The sequence below is a fragment of the Lactuca virosa genome, chromosome 3, assembly GCF_052849685.1.
Source record: "Lactuca virosa cultivar CGN04683 chromosome 3, Lactuca_virosa_CGN04683_v6, whole genome shotgun sequence".
Taxonomy (NCBI): Eukaryota; Viridiplantae; Streptophyta; class Magnoliopsida; order Asterales; family Asteraceae; genus Lactuca; species Lactuca virosa.
This window is the reverse complement of record NC_136428.1, coordinates 36,479,004-36,491,323: the sequence shown is the minus strand read 5'-3', so window position 1 is coordinate 36,491,323 and position 12,320 is coordinate 36,479,004.

Sequence of the window (12,320 nt, the reverse complement as noted above, 5' to 3'; positions counted from 1 at the left end):
GCCTCAAATGGAAGTCACAAATCACCACAAACTTGGAAACTTGAGAGAATAGTCACAAACTCCTTGAAATCGGCCCTCTTAGTTTACACACATCAACTAGTGCAATTTCAAGAACCAAAGCCTCCTTTATATAGTGTGGTGGATTAGGGTTACATCCATGTAAACCCTAATACCCATGTCTTTTCATTTCCATGAGATCCATGGGTTAAAGCTCCATGGAGTATCCATGGAGTTTCCATGCAAGCCTAGCCCATTCCAAATAAGCATTAGCCCACACTATATAAATACAAGAGCCCATATTTAATTAGTCATACTTTTGATCTCTAAATTAATTCTAAATTAAATATAGATCAATACTAATTAAATAATATGATTTTATATTAATATATTAGGACTTATAATATATTAATAAATCATAACTTATACTATTCTCAAACGATTATCCATAAATTGTTCGGGTGAAGTGCAACCCAAATGGACCATGTCGGGTCAGGTCAAGTACATACCAAATATAGTTATGGACTTAGACACTATATCCAACAGTCTCCCACTTGGATAAGTCTAATAACTATAGTTGCAAGTATGACTTCAGGAACCGATCAGCAATCGTAGCTCTTTAAACTCTGTTGAACTATGAAGCGCCATTTTAGATAAGTGATCATATAATCCTATGTTCTAGATATCAGCCGGACAAATACATGGAACATGGTCTTGCTTATTGTCTAGCATTTGTTTCCCGATTTCCGATTTGTTTGACATAGAACTTAACTGAACACATCAATTTAGTTCTGACCGAGCCCGGTACATAGGTCAAAACAAAATCATCGAGGGGCCCAGATATCGCTTCTAATCCTAGAAGGAACAGATAAACTTCGACTCATATGTTTGCTCTACTACTTGTTGAATTACACACAAAAGCACGGTTTATAACATCGAGTTACCAATGCGTTTTCGTGCAATCAATGCATGACCAACTCATAGGCAACAAATCATATCTCTAGGTTTGAAGACTTATATGATATTACCGTCTTACGATCACTCGAGATAAATTCCATGAAGTGATACAAGTGAGCGTGGGTTAAATCCAATACTCAGAACTTATGAGCACTCATGAGTGTTGTAGCCCCGCTTTGTCTAACATCTTAGACCTCTACAAGCCAACCCATGACAGTCTTGATTCATATCTACTTCCAACATATGACCAACTGTGGAGAGTTTGAATAATATGATATAAACCATAACATAATTAATTCTGGAAGTCAAAACATGCAAAAAGAAATAATAGTAAAAGATTGACAATAGATAGCAACACTTTACTCATAAATAACAGCTTTTATTTATCATCAAATGTCAATTACATTTTACAAATTTCAAGATTATCTAACTACTAAAACTAATATCATCCTTCAGCTCTATGCTCCGAGCATGATGGAGATGCTTAGCCCGAGTCAGTCCCTTCGTGAGGGGATCTGCTGGGTTCTCATCCGATGATAGCCTCTTTGCCACAAGGATTCCTTCTTCTATTCGATGTCTGATGAAGTGATATTTTCTGTCAATGTGTCTGGATCTCCCATGATCTCTTGGTTCCTTGGCTAAGGCAACCGCACTATTGCTGTCACAGAAAATCTCCATTGGCTCCTTTATAGCTGGTACAACTCCAAGGTCTCCGATGAAGTTCTTTAGCCATATAGCCTCCTTTGCTGCCTCGCTTGCTGCTATATACTCTGATTCACAAGTGGAATCAGCCACTGTCTCCTGCTTGGAACTTTTCCAAGTAATTGCCCCTCCGTTTAGAGTAAAGACCCAGCCCGACTGAGAGCGGAAATTATCCCTGTCAGTCTGAAAGCTAGCATCACTGTACCCTACAACTCTCAAGTCCTCACTGCCACCGAGGGTAAGGACCTAGTCCTCAGTCCTCCGTAGGTACTTGAGGATATTCTTTACCGCAGTCAAGTGTGCCTTGCCAGGGTTCCCCTGATACCTACTAACCATGCTCAAAGCAAAGGTTACATCAGGTCGAGTACACGTCATAGCATACATGATCGATCCTACAGCTGAAGCATAAGGTATTCGACTCATTTCTGCTATCTCAGCCTCAGTACTAGGGCTTTGTGTCTTACTCAATCTGGCATTACTCTGGATGGGTAACTCTCCTTTCTTGGAGTTATGCATGTTGAACCTTTTCAACACTTTGTCCACATAGGTGCTTTGACTAAGTCCAATTAGTCTTTTACTCCTGTTTCTCAAAATCCTTATCCCTAGGATATAGGCAGCTTCTCCAAGGTCCTTCATAGCGAAACACTTCCCAAGCCAGGACTTTACTTCGTGCAGGGTTGGGATGTCATTTCCTATGAGTAGTATGTCATCCACATATAGTACCAAAAAGCTGACTATACTCCCACTAGCCTTGATATAGACACAAGATTCATCTTCACTCCTTGAAAAGCCAAATTCTTTGACTTTCTCATCAAAGCAAAGATTCCATCTGTGAGGTGCCTGTTTTAATCCATAAATGGATTTCTCGAGCTTACACACTCTACTGGGGTACTCTGTACTGACAAAACCCTCTGGCTGAACCATGAAAGCATCTTCAGCCAACTTTCCATTAAGGAAAGCGGGTTTGACATCCATTTGCCATATTTCATAATCATGAAATGCAGCAATGGCTAACAGAACCCTAATAGACTTAATCTTGGCCACTGGTGAAAAGGTCTCATCATAATCAACTCCCGAAGTTTGAGAATAACCCTTTGCAACCAGTCGTGCCTTATAAGTGTGTACATAACCATCCATGTCGGTCTTCTTCTTGAAGATCCATTTGCACCCAACTATCTTACGATCAGGTACATTGTCAACCAAGTTCCAAACTTGATTGTCATACATGGACTGTATCTCGCTATCCATAACCTCTTTCCATTTAGCAGCCTCAGGGCCTGCCATGGCTTCCGTGTAGCTGTTAGGCTCATCCAGATTTACCAGTGTGTTATCACTGATAAGTGTCTCACCTTCTGCAGTAATATGAAAACCATAATAATGCTCAGGTGCATTCCTAACTCTGGTGGAACGCCTCAGAGGTATAGATTCTTCAGTCGGCTGAACAGGAGTTTCCTCCTCAGGTTGAGGGATAGGGTTTGAGGTTCCTTCACCACTTGACTCTTGAATTTCCTCAAGGTCAATTTGCCTCCCACTGTCTCCTTGGCTCATGAATTCTCTCTCTCGAAAGAATCCTCTTCTTGCTACAAAGACCACATTATCACTGGTTCTGTAGAAGATGTAACCAAAGGATTTATGTGGGTAGCCGATGAAAATACACCTTTCGCTTCGGGGTTCGAGCTTATCGTGAGTCTCGCGTCTCACGAAAGCCTTGCAACCCCAAATCTTGATGTGGTCTAGATTGGGAACTTTTCCAGTCCACACCTCGTGAGGTGTTTTGGCAACCTTCTTTGTAGGGACTAGATTAAGGATATGGGCAGCAGTCTCTAAGGCATACCCCCAAAATGAGATTGGAAGCGAAGCTCGACTCATCATGGAACGAACCATGTCCAACAAGGTCCGATGGCGCCTCTAAGCTAAACCATTCAACTGTGGTGTCCTAGGAGGTGTCAATTGTGAGACAATCCCACATTCCTTAAGATAGTCAAGGAACTCAGTACTAAGATACTCACCACCACGATCGGATCGAAGCATCTTAATGTTCCTGCCCAACTGATTCTCCACTTCTTGCTTAAACTCTTTGAATTTCTCAAAGGTTTCTGACTTATGCTTGATTAGGTAGACATATTCATATCTACTAAAATCATCAGTAAAAGTCACATAGAACCGATTAGCATCTCTTGTGACGGTTCTGAAGGGTCCACACACATCCGTGTGTATGAGGTCCAACAAACCTTCACCCCTAGCACAAGTGCCAGTAAAAGGTGACTTTGTCATTTTACCAAGCAAACAAGATTCACAACTATCATCTGACTTTAGGTCAAATGACTCCAAGACTCCATCCTTTTGGAGTTGGCCTATGCGTTTCTTGCTTACATGTCCAAGACGACAATGCCATAAGGATGTTTTATCTAAGCTAGTGGAAGAGTTAATACACAATACATTATTTCCTAGATTATCTACAACAGATACAGTTTCATACACGCCATCACAAGGTAATGCTTTAAAATAAAGAACATTATTAAAGAAAGCATCAATACTACCATTATTATTATCAAAATAAAAGGTACAACCTTGTTTATACAGTGCATGAAAGGAAATAACATTTCTTGCCATTTCTGGCGAATAATAACATTTATTCAAATCTAATGTAAACCCACTATTTAGCACTAAGGAATAAACTCCTATCTTGGTGACAGGTGAAGCTTTCCTGTTTCCCATGATCAAGTTCATCTTTCCCTGCTCCACATTCTCACTTCTTTTTAGTGCCTGCAAATCACAACATATGTGAATACCACAACTTGTATCAAGGACCCAAGACTTAGAATGAGTTGAGTTATTAGACAATATAGTGTATATACCTGCATGGTTGGGTTTTACTTTCCCATCCTTCAAATCTTGCTGGTACTTTGGGCAGTTTCGCTTCCAGTGCGACTTTTCATGGCAATAGAAGCATTCAGCCTCATTAGGGTTAGCAGAAGGAGTGACAAGACCTTTCTTGGTTTTGCTTGAAGAGGAGCCTTCAAGGGTCTTACCCTTGGTACCCTTAGAAGGGTTCTTTCTCTTCTTCCCCTTGCCATGCCCGATTGCCAAGACATTGGCCGCAGTTGGAGTAGGAGTAGGAGTAGTAACAACCGACTTACCCTTTAGACCACTTTCGGCGGTCTTCAAGAGTCCTTGAAGTTTGCTGAGGGTGAATTCTTCCTTGTTCATGTGATATGTCATGCGGAATTGATCATAACACGATGGCAAGGAGTGCAAAATGATGTCTATTGGTAACTCCTCAGGGAAGTTCACATTCAGCTTCAGTAAACTGTCCACATACCTTTGCATTTTCTGCATGTGGCCCGTGATGGGTTCACCATCCTTCATTCGGGTTGTTATCATGGAGGAGATTATTTCATATCGCTCTTGACGAACACTTTGATGGTAGCGGTCCATCAAGTCCTGGTGCATCTCAAAAGGATAATAGTCCTCATAAGACTTTTGGAGCTCGGCTGTCATGGTGGCCATCATGATGCATGCCACTTTTGTAGTATCTCTTTCATGTACCTCATATTCAGCAAGCTCTTCAGGAGTAGCAGTTGGCTCGGGTACCTTCAGCTCCTTGTCGAGAACATATTCTTTGTTCTCATACCGAGTGACCATCCTGATGTTTCTGATCCAATCTGTAAAGTTGGACCCATCAAAGATGACTCTCCCACAAAGATTCATGAGAGAGAAGGAGCTAGTAGGGTTTGAGCCAGAAGCATTGTTATTGGAAGACATCTGAAAAGAAGAGGGAATAGATTAGATTAGATATAGAGATAGTCCTTAACAAAACACCCAAATGTAATATTAAGGCTAGGACCCAACACAATATTTTATAACTTAGAAGAGGGATGCCGTAATCTAAGCTATAAGATATTTGAAGGTAGGTGAATGACGATTCACCAATTTCCACCATGAAAAACGAAATATTTAATTAGGTTTTAATTGGTTTAGAAACTCCTAGATTCTTTGAGATTCATTGAACTTTCTTCAATGGCATGTTTCAATCTCGAATGTGCCCTTCAAGTTTTGTGACTGGGATGCCGAGGATCACAAAACAAGGTGTGAAGTAACCATGCAAATTACTTGGTACCCTTAATGTATTACCCCTCAATCGATGTGCCGGTTAACCACACACGCTCCATCGATACTATGATAAACATTAAGTCACCCTTTACCTACCTTGTTAAGTTCAAGTTAGTGTGCCGGTTAACCACACACGCTCCACTAACGACTTAAACAAAGTGTAAAGTGTAATTTCATGGATTAGCACCTTATTCACATTTTCCTAAAATAACTATGATTGGGAATTCAATAAAGTTTAGTTACTTTAGTATTATCATTATACTTTTAATGAGAATTTATAACTCCTTGTCCTACCCGTTCGGCTAACGACCCTCCACCGATCAAGGAAGCGGTGGGTGAGAGTGGACACCCATTAAGTTGCCATTTTATAGGCAACAACCTTATACCCCCCTTATAGACCGGCTTCATGAATGAGGCGTACTAGCGGTAAGACGACTTGATCTTATACATATATAAATATTATTAAACTTATAATATTATAAAGTATAAGGGTTGAATTTTAACTTTTAAAATTCTAGGGGTTGGAACTAAAGTTTTTAATATGACTTTACATGTTCCAAAACTTGAGGGCAAGTTTTGTAAACTTTCAAAACTTTTCATTTCTCATAACTTATGAGTTAATGGTTATTAAAAATGAAGACTCTTCATTTTTTTGTAACCTATGTGTTCTTTTAATGGTTATTTATAAATGTGACTTTTGGTTATCCATAACTTAAGAACTAGTTATGGACTCCATTAAAACACATAAAGATCAAGAATTAATCTAATCAGTTATTAGCACATAATTTCTATGATCTTCTAAACTCATATATTTATGAATGTTCATATCAAAAATTTCAAGAATCGTAAGTACATATACAAAACTTGAAATTTTGATACGAGCTTTTGAACAAAACTTCGATTTTCAAGTTTTTTTTTTCTTTTGCATCAAGTATCAAATAAACAAACCAGGCTCTGATACCACTGATGGGTTTTCAGAGCATTCTAACACTCCTATGGTGTACATGCAACCCTAGAAACCTTGGATCTATGTTTGACTAAGATACATGCAAATAATTATTTTTCCAAGGTTCTTATCCTAACTAGCATGGCATGGGGTACTTGAATCAAATAAAACTAGTAGAATTACTTACCTTGTAGTAGAAGTTGATTTCTTGGAGTTTGAGAGCCTAGTACCAATAATGTGGATGCCTCAAATGGAAGTCACAAATCACCACAAACTTGGAAACTTGAGATAATAGTCACAAACTTCTTGAAATCGGCCCTCTTAGTTTACACACATCAACTAGTGCAATTTCAAGAACCAAAGCCTCCTTTATATAGTGTGGTGGATTAGGGTTACATCCATGTAAACCCTAATACCCATGTCTTTTCATTTCCATGAGATCCATGGGTTAAAGCTCCATGGAGTTTCCATGCAAGCCTAGCCCATTCCAAATAAGCATTAGCCCACACTATATAAATACAAGAGCCCATATTTAATTAGTCATACTTTTGATCTCTAAATTAATTCTAAATTAATTATAGATCAATACTAATTAAATAATATGATTTTATATTAATATATTAGGACTTATAATATATTAATAAATCATAACTTATACTATTCTCAAACGATTATCCATAAATTGTTCGGGTGAAGTGCAACCCAAATGGACCATGCCGGGTCGGGTCAAGTACATACCAAATATAGTTATGGACTTAGACACTATATCCAACAACACGTTCCACTAACGACTTTGAGAATGAAAATATCACAATTGCTATCTTACTTAAAATCTACTTGGTGAAAGTGTTTCCTCACCATGATTTTCATGAATCGGAGAGAAACCTTATGACCCTTAGATTTTATTGTGTATGTGTTCTTATCCAAGTGAATTTGTCAAAACCATAATGACAAGACTAGGTTAGTGACAAATCCAAACTGATATGGACTGCACTTGTGCAATCTTCTTGCCATCGGGCAGTACAAGGGCCTGCCATTGCTTCCAAGTAGTTATGCAAACAATTGAGAAAATGTAGAACTCAAATGTATAGCCAACTTTAACTGGAATGGGGCACAAAAATATCAACATGATAGGTTATAAACCACTAGTCGTGTGCTAGTGATGAAACAGAAGTTTTTTTATTCTTGATTAGACTCTTTCAAGATCTTTTAGACTCCCACGGTCCTCTTGACATATAAGACTCCCTTACCAAATATTCAATAGATAGTGTGGATTCTTATCAAGAAAAACACTTGGCCTTAGTTGGTCTTTGTTTTATCCAAAACATCACAACTTACCAATTTCAAATGTACAAGAGTAGGACACATTCTACTCTTACATTTGAAAAGTGTTAGTAATGTCACTCAAATTACAATCTTGGAGTATGACTCTAAGACTTGTTTTTGGAACGAAGTATGACTCATCTTCTTGATTTAACCATTTCAGCAATTCTTGATTCATGTTCTTAGCCATAGGAATGCACTAAGATGTCCTTAGAAGACCAATTGTGATATGGTTTCTTAATCATTAAGATGATCACAAAACATGATACTAAAGTACTCTCCCATCTCTTTAGATTTGAGAAACTTTTATCTTTCTGCCTAATTTGATTCTTCTCATTCGTTCTGCCATACATTGAAACTTTTCCAGTGTTTCAGAATTTTACTTAAACTTGTAAGTATAACCATATTTACTAAACTCTACTAATTCATGACGAATAGTCTCATCGATCTTTTGTGGTGGACTTGATCAGTGTACCTGAATGTGTACTCGATCCCTTAGTCCTTCACTTGACTCGCATATACATGTGAACAAGGAATTAATCTTAATTTTCCAAAGATGAAAATTCTCATTCATCATACTATACAACTTGCATGATTTCCAAGTTTCTATCCAACTGAAACCTTGGGTGATGAGAATCTTTCCTTACTTGGTAAATTAGACAATACCACAAATGAAAGAAACAAATCCATTTTTCCATTATTGCTATCAATGGAATAATATAAGCAACAATTTTTTTTTCACAAATGCCATTGTAAGGATACTTAGAATAAATAAAATAAAAAATTTCCTTTAATTTTAAAACTTTGCGGAAAAACTTATCCTTGCAGTGCAAAAGTATATGAAAAAACTTGTTGTTATCTATTCCTAAGAAATATATCATAACTCTTAAGACACAGTTCAAAAATTCTGATCACCGAACCATGCGATCGAAATCCATCTTCGCGATCAGAATCAGCATATACTTCCTTTAAGTTTCTTCACTTTTCTTTGATTCTTAAAACATCAATATGTGACCCAGTCACATCATGTAATAAGAATCTCAAAATAGAAACTTAACATAGTTAGATAGTGAATTTTACCAGTCAAACTTCTTGACTTGATCAACCTTGTGATCTTTCAGGTTAATAGGCAGCTTCGCAATAAATTCCCCTTCCTTTGGCAAGAGAAACATATGGACTCTTTCGGAATGGTACATGAGACTGTCGCAGACTTAGCTTTTTCTCTTTACCATTTGGTCAACCGAGTTGACTGTGGCCGATCCCTTTCCATTGGGAAGAGAAAGCCTTTTCTAGATATCCAATGTTACCATTGTCAATGTCCATTTAAGGTTTGGGAAGTTGATCTTCTTAATCAAACTTGCTTTACTAGTCCTCCAAATCATTGCTGATTCAGCAGCACCAAGCAAATAGATAAGATCATTTAAGGGTCATGTCATAGTCTTTTTCATAGTAGTCCCAAAGGAACTCACTATGTGACTTAGAAAGTGATTGAACATCCAACTTTCTTAAGACTTTGACACCCAAATCTCCTGGCTTGTCAATATGTGACTTCATCTCCAAGATGCGAGCACACATAGACCTTGCTTGCCAATAGGACTTGAGTGACCTTGAACTTGTGAGTTAGGAAGAACAATTGGAGGAGGTGGAGGAAGTGAAGTTCCAAGAGATTTGAGAAGATCATAGATGTCTGAACTAGACATCTTTTGGGAGATATTCAAGATAGTTGATCTAAAGTCCTTAATATAACACCCAATATGAAATATTAAGGCTAGGACCCAACACAATATTTTATAAATTGGAAACGGGATGCCGTAATCTAGGCTATACAATATTTGAAGGTAGGTGAATGACGATTCACCAATTTCCACCATGAAAAACGAAATAATTTAATTAGGTTTTACTTGGATTTGAAACTCCTAGATCTTTTGAGATTTATTGAACTTTTCAATGGCATGTTTCAATCTCGATTGTGCCCTTCAGGTTTTGTGACTGGGATGCCGAGGATCACAAAACAAGGTGTGAAGTAACCATGCAAATTACTTGGTACTCTTAAATGTTTATCACTCAACCGATGTGCCGGTTAACCACACACGCTCCACCGACCTATGATAAACTTTAAGAAACCCTTTGCCTACTTTGTTAAAAACCAGTTAGTGTGCCGGTTAACAACACACGCTCCACTAACAGCTCAAAAAAAGTGCAAAGTGTAATTTCACGGATTAGCACCTTATTCTCATTTTTCCTAAGTAACTAAGATTGGGAATTTATAAGTGTTTAGTTACTAAGTATTTATCATTATACTTATACGGAAGGTAGAATTATAGTTCTTGTCCTACCCATTCGGCTAATGACCCTCCACCAGTCAAGGAAGCGATGGGTGAGAGTGGACACCCATTAAACTGCCATTTTATAGGCGGTAACCTTATAGACCGGCTTCGTGAATGATGCCTACTAATGGTAAGACGACTTGCTCTTATACATATATATATATATATATATATATATATATATATATATATATATATATATATATATATATATATATTATTAACTTATAATACTATAAAGTATATGGGTTGAATCTTAACTTTTAAAATCCTAAGGGCTTAATTTGGAATTAAAGTATTCATGAAAGAAAACTTTTGAAATTCCAAAACTTGAGGGCAAGTTTTGAACTATTCAAAAACTTTTCAATTCCATAACTTATGTGTTTAAAGTAGTTTTGAATTCAAAAAACTCTTCAAGTTCCATAACTTGAGGGCAAGTTATGGAAGACTTTAAACTATTAAAAGAATATGACATTTCTTTATTCATAACCTATGGGAATATTTATGAGTTTTATGAATCTTAAATGTGACTTTTCATATAACTTGAGGACAAGTTACAAAAACACATTTTAGAACCAACTCTTAGATTAATTTGGATTGAAAACTACTATTTCACATAACATTTCTATTAATCTAAGCAACTCATAAGAACAAGATAATTTAATCAAACTTTTTCATGTAATTAGCCTAACCATAAAACTAATACAAAACATGAATCTATTGACAATTATCTTTGAAATTGGATTAGCATGAACATTACCACATCAAAAACAGGTTTATAAGTTGAAAAACAGCTTAGGGTAATGTTCCTAGTCCAATTCCAGCCAAAACAGTCGAAGATATGCTGTCTGCGGGTCCAACTCGTCGAGTGCATGAACCAACTCGGCGAGTTGGATGAATTTAGCCTTGGAATCGTCAAGTCCCTTCATGGACTCGGCGAGTCTGCTGTTCAGACAGCAACAAACTTCGTTTTTTCAGCCAATTTTGCAACTATAACAAGAAAACAAGCCTAGGCTCTGATACCACTGTTGGGTTTTGAGCATTCTAACACTCCTAAGTGTACATGCAACCCTAAATACCTTGGATCTATGTTTTCTCTATTATACATGCAAATATGAATATTCCAAGGTATTACCCTATCTAGCATACAATCTTTGATACTTGGGTAATAAAACAGGTTAGAAGACATACCTTTTTATGTAGCTTGATTCCTTGAAGCTTAAGAGCCGAGTGCCCCAAGTGTGACACCTCAAATGGTTCACACAACATTAAATGCACTTGGAATAACTTAGAGAGAAATGATACACTTCATGAATTTGGCTAGCCCTCACCATACACACATAGTCTTCTCATGGTTCTCATGGTCTCGATTTTGACAAGAATAAGATGCTTACATAGTGTGTCACAATTAGGGTTACACCATGTAAACCCTAATTGTCATGGCCTTTCATTTCCATGACCCATGGGTACAAAACACCATGGAGCATCCTATGGGTTTTAGCCTAACTTGATAATCCATGGAGCATTAGCCCACTATACAAGTATGGATGATTTACACAATCAACCCATATATTTAATTAGTGTCCTTTTGATCACTTAATTAATTCCAAATTAATTCTTGATCAATACTAATTAAATAATCTTATTAATCTATTAGAACTTATAATATATTACCAAACCTTAAGTGTTATTTCTCTCATTTTAGTCTATCCAAATGCATGATGCCATACAACCCAAATGGACCATGCCAACCGGGTTAAGTACATACCAAATATAGTTATGGACTTAGACACTAATCCAATAGTCTACCACTTGGATAAGTCTAAAACTATTATTGAGTATGACTTCAAAAACCGACTGGCAATCGTAGCTCTTTAAGCCACTGTCGAACTCTGACGTTGTAACTGAACTCTGATCTTGTCAATGACTTGTCCATTAGATAAGGGATCATATAT